The following is a 19,951-nucleotide window of genomic DNA, read 5'->3' on the forward strand; positions in this document are numbered from 1 at the left end:
TAGAAAAGCTACTGATTTTTATGTTGATTTTGTGTCCTGTTGTCTTTGTTTTTCTTATATAACTTTTATTCTTTTTTAAAAATTTTTTTATTTTTATTTTTATTTTATTCATATGTGCATACAATGTTTGGGTCATTTCTCCCCCCTTTCCCCTCCCCCTCCCTTACCACCCCCCACCTCCTCCCTCTCCCCTCTACCCCCTCGCTACCCAGCAGAAACTATTTTGCCCTTATCTCTAATTTTGTTGTAGAGTATAAGCACTAATAGGAAGGAACAAGGGTTTTTACTAGTTGAGATAAGGTAGCTATACAGGGAGTTGACTCACGTTGATTTCCTGTGCATGTGTGTTACCTTCTAAGTTAATTCTTCTTGAACTAACTTTTTTTCTAGTTCCTGGTCCCCTTCACCTGTTGGCCTCAGTTGCTTTTAAGGTATCTGCTTTAGTTTCTCTGCGTTGAGGGCAACAAATGCCATCTAGTTTCTTAGGTGTCTTACCTATCCTCATACCTCCCTTGTGTGCTCTCGCTTTTATCATGTGCTCATAGTCCAATTCCCTTGTTGTGTTTGCCCTTGATCTAATGTCCACATACGAGGGAGAACATATGATTTTTGGTCTTTTGGGCCAGGCTAACCTCACTCAGAATGATGTTCTCCAATTCCATCCATTTACCAGTGAATGATAACATTTCGTTCTTCTTCATGGCTGCATAAAATTCCACTGTGTATAGATATCACATTTTCTTAATCCATTCGTCAGTGGTGGGGCATCTTGGCTGTTTCCATAACTTGGCTATTGTGAATAGTGCTGCAATAAACATGGGTGTGCAGGTGCCTCTGGAGGGACCTGTGTCACAGTCTTTTGGGTATATCCCCATAGTGGTATTGCTGGATCATATGGTAGATCAATGTCTAGCTTTTTAAGTAGCCTCCAAATTTTTTTCCAGAGTGGTTGTACTAGTTTACATTCCCACCAGCAGTGTAAGAGGGTTCCTTTTTCCCCGCATCCTCGCCAACACCTGTTGTTGGTGGTGTTGCTAATGATGGCTATTCTAACAGGGGTGAGGTGGAATCTTAGTGTGGTTTTAATTTGCATTTCCTTTATTGCTAGAGATGGTGAGCATTTTTTCATGTGTTTTTTGGCCATTTGAATTTCTTCTTTTGAGAAAGTTCTGTTTAGTTCACTTGCCCATTTCTTTATTGGTTCATTAGTTTTGGGAGAATTTAGTTTTTTAAGTTCCCTATATATTCTGGTTATCAGTCCTTTGTCTGATGTATACTTGGCAAATATTTTCTCCCACTCTGTGGGTGTTCTCTTCAGTTTAGAGACCATTTCTTTTGATGAACAGAAGCTTTTTAGTTTTATGAGGTCCCATTTATCTATGCTATCTCTTAGTTGCTGTGCTGCTGGGGTTTCGTTGAGAAAGTTCTTACCTATACCTACTAACTCCAGAGTATTTCCTTCTCTTTCCTGTATCAACTTTAGAGTTTGTGGTCTGATATTAAGATCCTTGATCCATTTTGAGTTAATCTTGGTATAGGGTGATATACATGGATCTAGTTTCAGTTTTTTGCAGACTGCTAACCAGTTTTCCCAGCAGTTTTTGTGGAAGAGGCTGCTATTTCTCCATCATATATCTTTAGCTCCTTTGTCAAAGACAAGTTGGTTATAGTTGTGTGGCTTCATATCTGGATCCTCTATTCTGTTCCACTGGTCTTCATGTCTGTTTTTGTGCCAGTACCATGCTGTTTTTATTGTTACTGCTTTGTAATATAGTTTGAAGTCAGGTATTGTGATACCTCCTGCATTGTTCTTTTGACTGAGTATTGCCTTGGCTATTCGTGGCTTCCTGTGTTTCCATATAAATTTCACAGTAGATTTTTCGATCTCTTTAATGAATGTCATTGGAATTTTGATGGGAATTGCATTAAACATGTAGAGTACTTTTGGGAGTATAGACATTTTTACTATGTTGATTCTACCAATCCATGAGCATGGGAGATCTCTCCACTTTCTATAGTTTTCCTCAATCTCTTTCTTCAGAAGTTTATAGTTTTCCTTGTAGAGGTCATTCACATCTTTTGTTAGGTTTATACCTAGGTATTTGATGTTTTTTTGAGGCTATTGTAAATGGAATTGTTTTCATACATTCTTTTTCAGTTTGCTCATTGTAATGTATAGAAATGCTAATAATTTTTCTATGTTGATTTTATATCCTGCTATTTTGCTGTAGCTATTGATGATGTCTAGAAGCATCTGAGTAGAGTTTTTTTGGGTCTTTAAGGTATAGGATCATGTCATCTGCAAATAGGGATATTGTGACAGTTTCTTTACCTATTTGTATTCCTTTTATTCCTTCTTCATGCCTAATTGCTCTGGCTAGGAATTGCAGTACTATGTTGAATAGGAGTGGAGATAGTGGGCATCCTTGTCTGGTTCCTGATTGTAGGGGAAATGGTTTCAGTTTTTCTCCATTAAGTATAATGCTGGTTGTAGGTTTGTCATATATAGCTTTTATAATGTTGAGGTACTTTCCTTCTATTCCTAGTTTTCTTAGACTTTTTGTCATGAAATGGTGTTGGATGTTATCAAAGGCTTTTTCTGCATCTATTGAGATGATCAAGTGGTTTTTGTCTTTGCTTCTGTTAATGTGGTTTATTACATTTATTGATTTTCGTATGCTGAACCACCCCTGCATCCCTGGGATGAAGCCTACTTGGTCATGGTGAATAATCTTTTTGATGTGTTGTTGAATTCGATTTGCCATTATTTTGTTGAGGATTTTTGCATCAATGTTCATTAAGGAGATTGGCCTATAGTTCTCCTTTTTGAAAGTGTCTTTGCCTGGTTTTGGGATAAGTGTAATACTGGTTTCATAAAATGTGTTTGGCAGTTTTCCTTCCCTTTCTATTTCATGGAACAGTTTAAGGAGGGTTGGTATCAGTTTTCTTTAAAGGTCTGATAGAATTCAGCAGAGAATCCACCAGGTCCTGGACTTTTCTTTTTGGGGAGACTCTTGATTGCTGCTTCAATTTCATTTTGTGTTATAGGTCTATTCAGGTGATTAATTTCCTCTTGGTTCAGTTTTGGATGATCATATGTATCTAGAAATCTGTCCATTTCTTTAAGATTTTCAAATTTATTTGAATATAGGTTCTCAAAGTAGTCTCTGATGATTTCCTGGACTTCCATGGTGTTTGTTGTTATCTCCCCTTTTGCATTCCTGATTCTACTAATTTGGGTTTTTTCTCTCCTCATTTTAGTCAGGTTTGCCAGGCGTCTATTGATCTTGTTTATTTTTTCAAAGAACCAACTTTTTGTTTCATTAATTCTTTGTATGTTTTTTTTGGTTTCTATTTTGTTGATTTCAGCTCTTATTTTTATTATTTCTCTCCTTCTATTTGTTTTGGGATTTGCTTGTTCTTATTTTTCTAGGAGTTTGAGATGTATCATTAGGTCATTGATTTGGGATCTTTCAGTCTTTTTAATATATGCACTCATGGCTATAAACTTTCCTCTCAGGACTGCCTTTTCTGTGTCCCATAGGTTCCGGTTGGTTGTGTTTTCATTTTCATTGACTTCCAGGAACTTTTTAATTTCCTCTTTTATTTAATCAATGACCCATTGTTCATTAAGTAATGAGTTATTCAGTTCCCAGCTGTTTGCATGTTTTTTGTCTTTACTTTTGTTATTGAGTTCTAGTTTTATTGCATTGTGATCAGATAGAATATATGGTATAATTTCTATTTTCTTATATTTGCTAAGGCTTGCTTTGTGCCCTAGGATATGATCTATTTTGGAGAAGGTTCCATGGGCTGCTGAGAAGAATGTATATTGTGTAGAAGTTGGATGAAATGTTCTGTAGACATCAACTAGGTCCATTTGATCTATGGTATATTTTAGATCTAGGATTTCTTTATTGATTTTTTGTTTGGATGACCTATCTATTGATGACAGTGGGGGTGTTAAAGTCTCCCACAACCACTGTGTTGGAGTTAATATATGCTGTTAGATCCTTCAGGGTATGTTTGATGAAATTGGGTGTGTTGACATTGGGTGCATATAGGTTGATAATTGTTATTTCCTTTTGGTCTATTACCCCTTTTGTTAGTATGGAATGTCCTTCTTTATCTCGTTTGATCAATGTAGGTTTGAAGTTTACTTTATGAGAGATAAGTATTGCTACTCCTGCCTGTTTTTGGAAGCCATTGGCTTGGTAAATCTTCTTCCAGCCTTTCATCCTAAGCCTGTGCTCATTTCTCTTGGTGAGATGGGTCTCCTGTAAGCAACAAATTGTTGGATCTTCCTTTTTAATCCATTTCATCAAATGGTGCCTTTTGATGAGTGAATTAAGTCCATTAACATTAAGTGTTAGTACGATAGGTATGTGGTGATTCCTGTCATTTAGTTGTCTTAGTTGTTTGAAGGTTTGATTGTGTGTACCTAAGTTGAGGTTACTCTCTGATTTCTTGCTTTTTCTTTTCCTGTGGTTTGGTGCTTGCCTGTCTTTTCATGGTTATGTTGGGTTTCACTTTCTGTGTGCAGAATCCCTTGAAGAATCTTTTGTAGTGGTGGCTTTGTGGTCACATATTGTTTTAGTCTCTGCTTATCATGGAAGACTTTTATTGCTCCACCTATTTTGAATGATAGTTTTGCTGGGTAGAGTATCCTAGGGTTGAAGTTATTTTCATTCAGTGCCTGGAAGATATCACCTCAAGCTCTTCTTGCTTTTAATGTTTCTGTTGAGAAGTCTACTGTGATTTTGACGGGTTTACCTTCATATGTTATTTGTTTTTTCTCTGTTACAGCCTTCAATATTCTTTCTTGGGTCTCTGTATTTGTTGTTTTAATGATAATATGCCATGGGGTAGATCTATTTGGTCTGGTCTGTTTGGTGTTCTGGAGGCCTCTTGCATCTGTACAGGAATATATTTCTCTAGATTTGGGAAATTTTCTGTTATTACTTTGTTGAATATATTACACATTCCCTTTGCTTTCACCTCTTCTCCTTCTTCAATACCTATTATTCTCAGGTTTGGTTTTTTGATGGAGTCAGTGAGTTCTTGCATTTTCTTTTCACAGGTCTTGAGTTGTTTAATTAATAGTTCTTTGGTTTTTCCTTTAATTACCATTTCATCTTCGAGTTCCGAGATTCTGCCTTCTGTTTGTTCTATTCTGCTGAATTGGCCTTCCATTTTGTTTTGCAATTCTGTTTTGTTCTTTTTTCTGAGGTTTTCCATATCCTGATTCACTTCCTCTTTAATGTTGCCTATTTTCGCCCTGAGTTCATTTATCTCTTTATTAATTGTGCTCTTTGTTTCACTTTGGTATCAATACAGTGCTTCTATGGTTTCTTTTATTTCTTCTTGTGCATTTTCAAATTCTCTATTTTTGTTGTCTTAGAATTTCTTGAGTGTCTCCTGTACATTTTGGTTGACCCTATCCAGTATCATCTCTATAAAATTTTCATTGAGTACCTGTAGTACTTGTTCTTTTAGATTGTTCTTGTGGGCTTCATTGGGCTCTTTGGCATAGTTTATCTTCATTTTGTTGGAGTCTGGATCTGAGTATCTGTTTTCTTCATTTCCCTCTGATTCCTGTACTAATTTTTTGCTGTGGGGAAACTGGTTTCCCTGTTTTTTTTGTTTTCCCATCATTGCCCTTGGTGTTGTTATTGTCCCTGTACTGTGTGCAATTAAGTATTTTCTAGCTTGTAATAATAACAATGGTGATATTTAGAATGGAAGGGTAAGAGGAGAGGGAAAGCAAAGAAGTTAAAGAAAGAGGGAAAAACAAGTAAACAAACAAAAAACCAAAACAAACAAACAAACAAAAAATTTTCAAAGATATAAACAGGGAGAGATAGTGTACTGATCAATAGTAAGCTGAACAGGCATTAGAGAGACAGAGAGAGGAATGAGAAAAAAACAATAAAATTAAATAAATAAATAAAATCTCCAAGTTCAAATGCAATAAAGCTTCAGTCTTAATAATTTTGGCATTACTTCCTCAGCCTACAATCCTGGAGATGGTGTCTCAGATGTAGTTCTGTCGTTGTCTCATCAAAGGGGAAAAAAACCAAACTAAACAAAACACCACAAAATGTCCCAAGTTCAAATGCAATACAGTTTCAGTAAGTTTTTCAGCATGCAGTTGTAGTTCGGTTGTTGTCTCATCAAAGGTAGGGAGAGAGAAAAAAAGAGTCTGGAGACAGTTTTGTGAATGGCTATCTGTGGCTGTGGCTTGCCTGCCTGCTGCTGTCAGCCTGCTGCAGCTGGAGGCGTTATTTATGCAGATCTCAGAAGTGAGCCTAACACTCACCTGGCCCTGCAGGCTTTGTTTACTCAGAGTTCTCCTGTGCATGATGCCACTGCTACAAGCTTTCCTCTTTCCAAACACACTGGGGGAGGTGACACTGCACCTGCTTTCTCAGGCCTGCGTGTTTATCTACAGTTCACATGGGAAGTCAGCCTTCCCCCCCTCCTGTGGAGTTTTCCTCCCACTGCTGCTTTTACAAGCTTTCCCGCTCCTGGTTGCTGGGCAGTGCCGCCACTCCTGCCTTCTCCATCCGTCTTGTTTATTTACAGTTCCATGAGGGATTGCCCCTCCCCCCTTCAGCACTCAGGAAGCCCTGCCCTCTTTACTACCTGTCTTTTTTTTGTAATTGCTTATTATTCAGTTTTTATTTCTTTTTTCCCTGGGTGGGGGTTGATCTGTCCAGGGCGCTGAGCTGATCTGGACCAGGGTTTTCTGTGGGGTTACTGCATACCGCTTAGCTCACCTTGTGGTCGGCATCCTCCCAAGCCATCTGGGCACTAGCGTCTGGTGGTGGCACTGGAGCCATCCTGGTTTCTCCGTTTAACATGAAGTGGGGATGCTATGCGCAAGCTGGAGGTGTGGAGGAGTCAAAGTTTTGCCTCTTCTCAGTGGTTTTTCCTGTAAGGTGTATGTCCAGCATCTCTCCAAGATTTTACTTTATGATGCATGCTTTCTGCTTCCTCCCTCTAGCTGCCATCTTGGAATCTCCTTTGTCCTGCTGTCTTGGTGAATTTGTTTACCAGTTCTAAGAATTTTTGGTGGAATCTTTAGGGTTTTCTAAGTATAGAATCATGACATCTGTAAATGGAGATAATTTAACTTCCTTTTCTTCCATTTGTATCTTTTTTTTTTTTTTTGATTCTTTTGCCTAATTGCTTTGGCCAAAATTTCAATAGTATACTAAATAAGAGTGGTAAGGTTAGGTACCCTTATCTCATACCTGATTTTAGAGGAAATGTTTTCAGTTTTTTCCCATTACTGATTTGTCATATATAACCTTTAGTATGGTGAGATATGATTCTTCTATACCTAATGTATTCAGGGTTTTTTTAATTATAAAGGTATGTTGAATTTTATCACAGGCTTTAAAACATTTATTGAAATTCTCATCTGACTTTTATCCTCAATTCTATTTATGTGTAGTATTAATGCTCATTGACTTTTATCTATTGAACCATTCTTGCATCAATGAAACCAACTTGATCATGGTGTGTGATCATTTTAATGTGTTGAATTTTATTTTCAACTGTTTTAAGATTTTTGTTCAACTATATTTACCAGGGATATTGGTCTGTAGTTTTCTTTTTTGTTGTGTCCTTACCAAGTTCTTATAGTAAATTAATACTAGCTTCATAGAATGAGTTTGTAAGGGTTACTTCCCTTTCCATTTTATGGAATTGTTTGGGAGCATTGGTATTAGTTTTTTAAAAGTCTTTTTAAATTTGGTAGTGAATTTATCTGGTTCTGGGCTTTTCTTTGTTGTGAAGTGTTTTATTACTGCTTCAATTTCATTGCCTGCTATTGATTTATTTATACTTTTTATTTCCTCTTGGTTCTAATTTATAGGTCATGTGTATCCAGAAATTTGTTCATTTCTTCTAGATTTTCCTATTTATTGATATATAGTATTTTTGAAAAAATCCCCAATGATTCTATGAATTTCAATGAAATCTGTAATTTAATTATTTCAGTATTCTTTTTTTCCCTTTTGATTCATTTGGCTTAAAGTTTGTCAACTTTGCCTGTCTTTTCAAAGAACCAACTCTTTTTTTTATTTATCACTTGTATTACTCTTTTAGTTCTATTTAATTTATTTATTCACAGACTTTAAAAAAATTTTTTTCCATCTAATGATTTGGGGTTTAGTTTGTTCTTATTTTTGTAAGACCTTGAGATTAGGTCTTATTAGGTTATTTAATTGAGATCCCTCTCTCTTTTTTTTTAATGTAGGCACTCATAATGAGAAACATCTCTCTTGGTAGTATAACTGCATCCCATAGGTTTTGGTATGTGTGTTTTCATTTTCATTTGATTTTAGGAATTTTTAAATTTCCCCTGGAGTTTTTCCAGTGACATCCCCCCTGTTCATTCAAAAGTGTATGGTTCAATGTCCATGTCTTGGTGTGATTTCTGTAATTACTTCTGATGTTGATTTCTAGTTTCATTCCATTATGATCTGGTAAGATGCAAGAAATTATTTCTGTATGTAAAATTTTACTAAAACTTGCTTTGTGGCTTAAAATATGATCAATATTTGAAAAAGTTCCATGAAAATAATGTGAATTCTACCATTCTACAGATTTTATAGATCTGGAATGATCTGTAGATGTCTGTTAAGTCTACTTGATTTATTGTGTAATTTAACTCTGATGTTTCTTTCTTGATTTTTTTTTTGTCTGAAATATCTACCTATTTCTTTTTTTGGCAGTATTGGTGTTTGAACTCAGGGCCTCATGCTTGCTAGGCAGGTGGTGTACCACTTGGCCCATGCTGCTAGCCTTTTTTGTATTGGGTATTTTGAGATAGGGTTTTTCCCAACTATTTGCTTGGGCCTTGAAGTGTGATCCTCCTGATTGTTGTCTCCTGAGTAGCTAGGATTACAGCTATGGGACACCAGCACCCAGCTAAGATCTACCTATTGATGATAGTGGGGAAGTTAAGTCACCCACTAATGTTTTGATACATATCTATATTTTTATGTCCAGCAGTATTTGTATAAAATTGAGTACCCTAATGTTCAGATATATACTATTAGCATATTTTTAATAGATTGTTTATTAACATTAAAAGAAAAATAGAAAATGTGTATATACATACCCACACAAGGAAAACAACAATCACAAAAAAGTCTCACTGAAAAATAAAAATTTGCTAAACACTGAGATGGTCAACTGTACAGGGAAGAGTACAGTTCATGACCTATGCCAATCAGAGATTTTTTCTGTGGTTTCTTAGGCTATGTATCCAATGGAGGGAGCAAAGTCTGGGGGTTATTCACCCCTTTCTTCTTTCATTTGTGTGAGTTGCTTTTATTTCTCTTCATGTGTGTGTTGGATATAAACTCAGGGACTGGGGCATACTAAGCAAATACTCTTCTACTGAGTTACATCCCCAGTCAAATTTTATTTTTTATTTCCTATTCAAGTGGCTTTTACTTTTCTTGTCTAGTTGTTCAGGATAAGACTTCCAGGACTATATTTAATAGAAGTAGCAAAAAAAAAAAAAAAAAAAGAGCATCCTTGCTTTGTTCCTGATCATAGAAAAAAATCTTCCAGTCTTTCAGTATTGATGTTGGCTTCTGGTTTTTCATATATGGCTTTTATTATTTTTAGATAGTCTCCTCCTACTTCTAGCTTGTTGAGTGTTTTACTTTTATCATGAATGAATGCTGAATTTTGTTAAATGCTTTTTCTGCCTCAGTTGAGGTAATTCTGTTTTTTTCTCCATTCATTCTGCTAATGTAGCATATATTACCTGATCAATTTCCCACCCACATTAGTTTTTCATACTGATACTGAAGGGTGAACTAGTAAAATATATACTGAACTAAGTAATTTGACTTCTCAAAAATTACTCAAATTTTGCATGCATCTTTTTCTTGCTTAGAACTTTTTTCTTTTAAGATTATCTTAAATATTATGGAAGTCTATCACTATAATTTCATATAATTTAAGATATTTTAGAGAGGCATAAAATGAGTTGGTAATAAAAAAACTAAAATGAACTTGTAGAAACTACTTATTGTTTTAAAGACAATTCTTGTGATGATTTCAAACTTGTGAAACAATGTAATTATATAATATTTTAATGGAACTATGCAATTGTAGTGATAGATGTGTAATTTTCTCATTCTGGGAGGTTTTTTTTAGCCTTTGGTCTTTTGAAATTTAACTTTCTTTTAAAAAGTGGTAAAGCTGGTGTAGAAGTGTCAAACAATGCTCTCAGTAGTCCTACAAGTTGGAAAGGTAGAAGTGTGCTTTTTTTGTTTGTTTGCTTTTAGACGTGTGCTTTTAAAGTAGCACATTCCAATAGAAATATAATGTGAGCCACATATAAACTTTCAATTTTTTTAGTGTCCATAATTTTAAATAGAAAAAAGGTGAAGTTAATTTTAATGTGCTTTAACACAATATAATTTAAATATTATTTTAACAAATATCATAAATATGATTCCAATATTATTTAATATGCTTATTTAACTCAGTATATTAAAAATATTATTTCTGAATATTTTTGTGAAGCTGATTTTTGAGACTATTATTTATAATTAAACTTTCAAATGCAGTATGCATTTTGCACTTAGACACATTCCAATTTGTACCAGCTACATTTCAAGTAGACACTAGAAATGTCTACTCCACATCTAGTGGTTAAGGGTATAGTGTCACTTTATTTTTTAGGTCGAAATTTTTAATCAGTTTTTAACTTCCATTCTTACAGAAAATAAAAGGAAAACAATGGAAATTTATCTGAAGGTTCAAAACATTTACTGGACTAGAATGATAAATGTAAGTCCCAAAGAAACCAATCCTTTACTTTTGAAGTGTGACTTCCCCCCCAATTAATATGTGTTCACAATTCATGAAATGGCATATTTTTTTCTGCTATGCATTTATATCATATGAGTACCATGCACAAAATTCTTAGCAATGGTTATAAGCACAAAAATTTTCTACAGATGGTTTTGTGTTCATAAACTTCTTTGCCTTGCTCAGAATAAATTGGAGAACTGACAATTCCTGGATTCTTCCCAGGACTGATACCTAGGAAGCCACATTCGTCATGAGTTGCACTTAAAAGAGCAAAAAATAGATGCAGTAGAAGTTTTAGTGAATGTAAAGACATGGAACCCATCACTAATGTCACAAAAGGAAATGATCAGGACATCCTATGGACAAAAATCCTTACTTGGTGTAACCAAGGATTCATCTAGAAAGTAGTCAAAGGCATAGCGCTATCAGAATAAAGCTCTCCATTCTCAAACCCACCATCCAGAAGCCAAGTTCTTTTTTTAAAAATTCATTCATATGTGCATACATTGTTTGTGCTATTTCTCCCCGCTGCCCCTGCCCCTCCCTCTCCCTCCCACCCCTCTAGCTTCCAGGCAGAACCTGTTCTGCCCTCTTCTCCAATTTTGTTGAAGAGAAGACAAAAGCAATAATAAGAAAGACACAGTGTTTTTGCTAGTTTGAGATAAGGATAGCTATATAGAGAGATTCCTAGCATTGCTTCCATGCATGTGTATTACAACTTGAATTGATTCATCTCTACCAGACCTCTTCACTACTTCCCAGTCACCTTCCCATAAATAAAATGATCTTGGTCATTTTAAGGTTCCTATATTAGCTCCTCCACAGTGGACACATCAAACACTTTCAAGTTTTGGGTTTCCTACCTTTCTCTATTCCTCATGTATGTGTTCTCCCCTTAACGTGTGCTCCATGTCCAATAACATTACTGCATTTGTTTCAGGTCTATAATCTGCATATGAGGGAGAACATGCAATTTTTGGCCTTCGGAGCCTGGTTAACTTTGCTTAAGATGATGTTGTCTAGTTCCGTCCATTTACTTGTGAATGACAAGATTGCATTCTTCTTCATGGCTGAGTAAAGTTGTACTGTGTATAAATACCACATTTTCTTAATCCATTTGTCAGTGGTGGGGCATCTTGGCTGTTTCCATAACTTGGCTATTGTGAATAGTGCTGCAATGAACATGAGTGTGCAAGTGCCTCTGGAGTAACTTGAGTTGCGTTTCTTTGGGTATATCTCCAGGAGTGGGATTGCTGGATCATATGGCAGATCTATGTTTAATTTTTTAGGAAGCCTCCATATTGTTTTCCAAAGTGGTTGTACTAGCTTTCATTCTCACCAGTAGTGTTTGAGGGTTCCTTTTTCCTGTATCCTCGCCAACATTTGTTGTTGGTGGTGTTTTTGATGATAGCTATTCTAACAGGGGTGAGTTGGAATCTTAGTGTGGTTTTGATTTGCATTTCCTTTATGGCCAGAGATGGTGAGCATTTTTTCATGTGTTTTTTGGCCATTTGGATTTCTTCTTTTGAAAAAGTTCTGTTTAGTTCAGTTGCCCATTTCTTTATTGGTTCATTGATTTGGGGCAGGGGGTTAGTTTTTTGAGCTCCCTGGATATTCTGGTTATTAGTCCTTTGTCTGATGTATAGCTGTCAAGTATTTTCTTCCACTCTTCAGTTTAGAGACCATTACTTTTCTTGTGCAGAAGCTTTTTCGTTTTATGAAATCCCATTTGTCCATCTTTTCTCTTAGTCGCTGAGTTGCTGGGGTTTTATTGAGGAAGTCCTTGCCTATACCTATTCCTTCCAGAGTATTACCTGCTCTTCTCTGTACTAGCTTCAGGGCTTCAAGTCTGATATTAAGGTCCTTGATCCATTTTGAGTTGATAGTAGTACAGGGTGATAAAAATGGATCTAGTTTCAGTTTTCTCCAGGCAGATAACCACTTTTCCCAGCAACATTTGTTGAAGAAGCTGTCTATTTTCCATTGTATGTTTTTGGCACCTTTGTCAAAAATAAGGTAGATATAGGTGAGTTCTGGTCCTCTATTCTGTTCCACTGGTCTTCATATCTGTTTTTGTGCCAGTACCATGCTGCTTTTATTGCTATTGCTCTGTAATATAGTTTGAAGTCAGGTATTGTCAAACCTTCAGCATTGCTCTTTTTACTGAGTATTGGCTTGGCTATTCGTGGTCTCTTGTGTTTCCAAATGAACTTTAGGGTAGATTTTTCAATCTCTGTGATGAATGTCATTGGTATTTTGATGAGAATTGCACTGAACATGTGGATTGCTTTTGGTAGTATAGCCATTTTTACTGGGTTGATTCTACCAATCCATGAGCATGGAAGATCTTTCCACCTTCTGTAGTCTTCCATCTCTTTCTTCAGGGGTTTGTAGTTCTCCTTATAGAGGCCATTCACATCCTTTTTAAAATTTACACTGAGGTATTTGATTTTTTTTTTTTGAGGCTATTGTAAAGGGAATCATTTTCATATATTCTTTTTCAATTTGTTCCTTGTTGGTGTACAGAAAAGCTGATGATTTTTATAAGTTGATTTTGTATCCTGCCACATTGCTGAAGTTGTTTATGGCATCTAGGAGTTTTTGGCTAGATTTTTTTGAGTCTTTGAGATTTAGGATCATGTCATCTGCAAATAGGGATATTTTGACTCTTTATCTATTTGCATTCCTTTTATTTCTTCTTCTTGCTTTATTGCTCTGGCTAGGAATTCCAGGATTATGTTGAATAGGAGTGGGGAGAGTGGGCACTCTTGCCTTGTTCCTGATTTTAGGGAAAATGGTTTCAGTTTTTCCCCATTAAGTATGATGTTGGCTATAGGTTTGTTGTATATAGCCTTTATAATGTTGAGGTAAATTCCTTCTATTCCTAGTTTTCCTAAAGCTTGTATGATGAAGTGGTATTGAATCTTATCAAAAGCTTTTTCTGCATCTATTGAGATGTTCAAGTGGTTTTTGCCTTTGCTTCTATTAATGTGCTGTATTACATTTATAGATTTGCATATTTCATCCCTGCATCCCTGGGATGAAGCCGACTTGGTCATGGTGAATGGTCTTTCTGATATGTTGTTGGATTCGGTTTGCCATAATTTTATTGAGGATTTTTGCATTGATGTTCATTAAGGAGATTGGCCTATAGTTCTCCTTTTTGTACGTGTCTTTGTCTGGTTTGGAGATGAGTGTAATACTGGCAGAAGCCAAGTTCTGAAGACAGAGAATTTCCCCCAGTGGGTAACAGAGTCTCTGTAAATGCCCACATTCAATCTTTACTTGTTCTTAATCTTATCTCCCAGCAATGTCAGTGGGACGTGAGCTATGTGGAATCCAATCACTCAGCACATCTTTCGAATTCTGTTGGGAATACCCACAATGGACACTCCTAAGATTATTACAAACGATGAGATGGTTGTTGGCTGTTACTACATCCAAGGTCATATCTGCTGGAACTTCCTCGTCCTTGGTTTCACGTGTAGAACAACTCTTGGGTAGGTTTTAGTTCCTTGTTCTTGGACACCAACCTCCCCAGCTGGGAAATGGACTTGATGTCTCTTCTCAGAGACCACAGAGCAGTAGGTGCATGATAAATCCTCCCCATGAAGCTCCTTCTGCTGTGAGTTGATGCATTGAAAGCAGCAGACATACCCACATTTCAGGCACAGGGAATTTTTAAAGATAATTTAAGCAGGCAAAACAACTACTTCCTTCTCTAAAATGTTCAGCCATGGCCAGAGTCTCTCCTTCACTAGGTTCTGTCCTGGCCATTAGCTGTTTCAACACACAGCCCTGTTTTCTAGTACAATTTTAGAGTTCTACATTTCTTGCATTTATAGTACCAGAATTTTTATACCCATTAAGTCACATCGTATAATACTTGGTTGTATCCCAACATATTTGTGAGACCCTTCAAGGGGGAACACTGAAAGCTGATAATAAGTGGAATGGTTATTTCAGTATTTTGGGTCCACTAATAACCTCTAGAATTCTTGGATAGATTATTTTATTCAGCTCCTGATGTATTCACTTAGTACTCAATATATCTGTTATTCCCTTCCCAATTTATATTTGGCTCCAATTGAAATATTTTAGTTTAATTTTTAATAGGGTATACAAATACCCAAATGATAAAAGGCATATAATACAAAGTTTCTTTCTCACTCCTGTCCCCTATCCTCTTAATTTCTGAATCTCCAGTGCATAGTTACTATTTTTCTCTCCTTACCCTCTAGCTGATGAAGTCTAACTTCAGTTCCATTTGTCCAGGTCCCTTGCAATGCTCTTGTTGAGTTACAGGCAATGTGCTCACAAATAAATATATCTTTAAGCCTTCAAAAGTAAGATATTTTTCACTTTCAATAAGTTGAGACCACTGTCTTCTTCCAGTTCAACTTTTCATTCAGTGTAATTATCTTCATTTGAGTGGTAGTAGAGAGTTGCATCTAATTTTGGAACCAAGTCAAAAGAAAATTGACTCAGGAATACATTTAATTTAGGTTTAGAAGGATATATTTATGTAGTTTATGGTTACTTGGATGTATGGGTAAATTATTAGTAGATATTCTAATATAGGAATAGATTCTAGAAACATTCCTATGTCCATTGTGTTGAATTATCCTTCCTCAATTTCTGCAGGGTCGGAAATTGTATCACTACATGGACATATCACAGTTTATGCAACATTGGAAAGGCATATATAGTAGAGGAAAAATAAAGTTTGAAATGTAGAGAGTCAAAAATAGTCTGCAGGAAATAATTTCAGACATCAAACATGTAAACCTATAAATGGAGATTTGACCCTTATCAACATCTGATTAAAAGTAAAATTCTCTCCCAACATGTATGTATTTGATAACACATGCTCTACAATTATAAATGTAGCACAGTTTTTTTTCCTGATGGGAATTATGAAAAATACATTTCTAAAGAATTTATTTAGGCCAGGTGCAGTGGCTCAAGCCTGCAATCCTAGTTACTTGGGAGGCAAAGATTTGGAGGATTGAAGTTTGACACCAGCCAGAGCAAAAAGTTAGTGAAACTCCATCTCAACCAATGGCTGGACACAGTGATGCACACTTGACATCTCAGCTACAGTGGGAGGCATATATAGAAGGATCCAAGATGGTCCAGGCATAAAGCAAGATCCTAACTCAAAAAATAAACGAAGAAAAAAGGGTGGGTAGCATGGCTCAAGTTGTTGAGCACCTGCCTAACAAGCGCAAGGCCCTGAGTTTGACCCCCAGTACCACCAATAGAAAAAAAGAATTTATGCTTTTGTGGAACAAAAACTGATAGTGCCACTGTGACTGTATCTACATATGGAGTCAGAAATTTTAGGTACCCAATGTATTGAATTATGCTATAGCATATTTCACATAGTTTGTTCTAACAAGGTCTGATGCTTTCTGAGTGAATGACACCCCAAATTCCTACTAATATGGGAAATAATCAACCATGTTTGGCTGAATAATTAACATATTGTGTCCATATAAAATAATATGATGAACTCTTCCCATGAAAATGTCAATAAAAGAGTAAGTAAGCTCTTTTTCTGAGTCAACAAACTCAGAAAAAGAGCATTAGAGTGGTGTGTCAGAAATCACTAAAAAGGTATTATGGTTTTTTTCTAGATTTTGTAATGTTTGGAAATTTTCTCACATATGCCAATTTTCTGATGACATTCCCCATCTTTTTACTTTAAAATACTCCTTCCCATAACTCCAATATATAGAAAATACACACATCTGTTCTCTTATCAATTTTTTCTCTTGGGTTTTAGTCATTTGGTTCTATTGCTAGGTATGCCTAAAATGATTCTTCAAATATCAGACATTGTGTATGAAAAATTCTAGGATGTTTGAGATACTTGCTTTTTGCAGAAAGGATGAATCTGTAACTTGTTAGGCAGTGGTCCTCTTAGGCTAAGGTTGGAAAAATCTTTTGTAATGAGACAGGACGTAAATATTTTAGGTTTTGTAGGCAAAGAGGTAATCAAAGATATTATATACATATTTATATAGCATGAGTAAATAAATTTTCATAAATTTTTAATGGATGAAAGTTAAAAAAATCATAATAATTAAGAACCATTTTGGTAATACTGTTCTCCTGAGAAAAATAGAGTTCTTTTTCTGGGATGACATTTTGCTTAGTAAGTGATCAAATTTAGTGTTCCCTATCATTGGAGCGACCTGAAGATATTTATCTTTTAATGTGATATGTAATGAGATTTTATATGTTTTATCTTTGAAATTTCCTTATTGCCAAGTGTGGTGGTGCCTACCTATAATCCAGCACTCTGGCAGCTGAGGCAGGAGGATAGCATGTGTTCCAGGTCAGCCTGGGCAGTATAACAAGACCCCGTCTCAAAAAACAAAAATTTAACAAAAGGAAAATGTCTTTTTACAACAAATGGGTACTGCTTAATATTAATATAGAACTACAAAAATAAATCATTTCATTGCTTGGAAGAAATTTATAAAATTCTGACTTTTAGAGTTCAAGATCAGAAAAATATATCTGCTTGCTCTGGTTTGGATGTGGTTTGCTCCCCAAATGTTTGCGTGCTGGAAGTTTGGTATTGAGAGGCGAGAGAATCTTTAAGAAGGGGCCTAATGGTAGACCACTAGTCATGGAGGGAACACTTATTGATGGAAGTCATGCCTTAATTCCCCTTGTGTGGGAATGAATTGGGTCTCACAAGAATTGATTAGTTCTCATGAGAGTGAGTTGTTAAAAGGAACAGATAACCACTCTTTTATCCCTCCCCTCTTCTGCAATGCTCCCTCTATGTGATGGCCCCTGCCATGCTGTGATGGAGACAAGAGCCTCTTGCCAGATGCTGGCACAGTGATGTTTAGACTCCACCAGAATTGAGTCAAATAAGCCTTTTTAAAAAATATATTACCCAGTGTCAGGCAATCTGTTATACAACACAAAGTGGGCTAAGACAGTGCTGAAAATTAGCAAGCTGATGTAGATCTTCTTTCTTATTTTTAACTTCTACCAGCACAGGAAGTGTACAATGCATCTTGACATTTAGAATTTAAACCATGTTGGTTGCTACCTAAACAGCCATATACAGTGTGTCACGCGTAAATGCTGTTTTGTCTGGTAAGCTCAAAATGAATTAAGAAACATCATCAAATCTGCCACAACACTAGTTTTAGAAAAGATGAAGGGTTTCAAGTCTGTAACCTTCCAATTTAAGACAGAAAGAGAAGAGAACTCAGAGCATACAGAAAATAGCACAAAGAAAATAGATGAAATCAAAATTGCAATAAAACGAACAAACTCTTAGCTAGACTAAGCAACAAAAATAAGAGAGAAGATGTGATTTACCAAAACCAAGGAACAAAAGAAAAAATATCACTATTGATCCACCAAAATTTAAAGAATTATAAGGAACATTTAAAAAATATTATCCCAAGAAATTTGATAAAAAGATTGGTGAAATGAGGAAAAAGTTCTAGAAAGACATCAATTCCAAAAACTGACTCAGGGAGAAATAGAAAAATTGGAATATACTTATAACAAGAAGAGAAATTGGTTTAATAATTAGAAATGTTCTATGTGTAAGAGCTCAGGTTCAGGTGGCTTCAGTGGTGAATTTTATTACATATGTAAAAAAAAATCCGACTTTCACAATTCTTTTAGAAAATAAAGAGGGAGGGAATACCTCAAAGCTCATTCTATGGGGCCTGTACCACCCTGATAACAAAGCCAAACACAGACATCATAAGAGAAGACTCGCCAATAGCATGAACTTGCATGCAAAAATCATTCACAAAATTTTGAAGAATTCAAGAACATATGAAAAGGTCATACTCCATACACACGTGTGATGTACTCCAGGAATGCAAGGTTGGTTAAGTTACCTGATAATCTATTGCTGTAGTATACCTCATTAATAGAATAGAAAGGAACAAAAATATCACATGAATATCTCAATTAATATAGAAAAATCATGTGAAAAACCCATCACACATTCAAGCATAAAAATCACAATAAACTAGTAATAGAAGGTAATTTCCTCAACTTGGTAAAGGTTTCTATGAAAAACCAATAGCAAAAATTTGGCTACAGTGAAAGACTGAGAGCTTTCCTCCTAAGATCAGAGGGAAAAGCCAGGATGTTCACTCTTCCTACTTGTGTTTGAAATTGTATTGGTGTTTTAGGTAGGGCAGGAAGTTAAAAACATGCGTATAGTCCAGGTTGGAAAGACAGAAATAAAACTGTGTTTATTTGCAGCCTAGATGTAGCACATCCTAAGACACACACACACACACACACACACACACACACACACACACACAACAACAAGGGAAGTAATAAACTATTCTAGTTTGTTCACAGGATATAAGATCAATATACAAAAATCAATTGTGTACTTACACAGTAGCAATAAAAATCTGAAAATGAAATTAAGAAAGCAAATGAATTTAAATAATGAATACTAAAATACTTGGAAGTAAATTAAATAAGAAAGTTAAGTTGTGTGTCACTGAAAAGTTAAAAAACCCATTAAGAAAAATTAGAAATAAATAGAGAAATGTTGTATTCTTAGACAGAAAGACTCGATATTCTAAAGATAATTATTCTCTCCAAATGGATATAATACTCTCCTTAGCAAAATCCTAGCATGCTATTTTGCATAAACTGACAAGCTGATCCTAAAATTTCTGTGGAAATACAAAGTACCTAGGATAGTCAAAACAATTTTGATTGAGAAAAGGGCTGGTGGAGTGGCTCAAGTGGTAGAACACCTGCTTAACAAGTGTGAGGCCCTGAGTTCAAACCTCAGTGCTGAAAACAAAAAACAAAAAATAAAAAACCACCACTACCACAACAATTTTAAGTAAGAAGAAAATTGGGGGATTTACATTACCTGCTGATATGACTTACTATGAATCTACAGCACTCAAAAAAATATGGTGTTGATGACTGGAATATGGGCCAATAAACTGAGGTGGGAGCCCTGCCCTGAAAATGGGCAGCACCATCCAAGTGTGGGCCCCACAAGGAACAAAAGTGGAAGAAGGTGAAGACTAGCAGCATGTGAAGCTCTGTCTTCTTGAGTCGGTGTGTCTTCTGT

The sequence above is a fragment of the Castor canadensis genome, chromosome 8, assembly GCF_047511655.1.
Source record: "Castor canadensis chromosome 8, mCasCan1.hap1v2, whole genome shotgun sequence".
Taxonomy (NCBI): domain Eukaryota; kingdom Metazoa; phylum Chordata; class Mammalia; order Rodentia; family Castoridae; genus Castor; species Castor canadensis.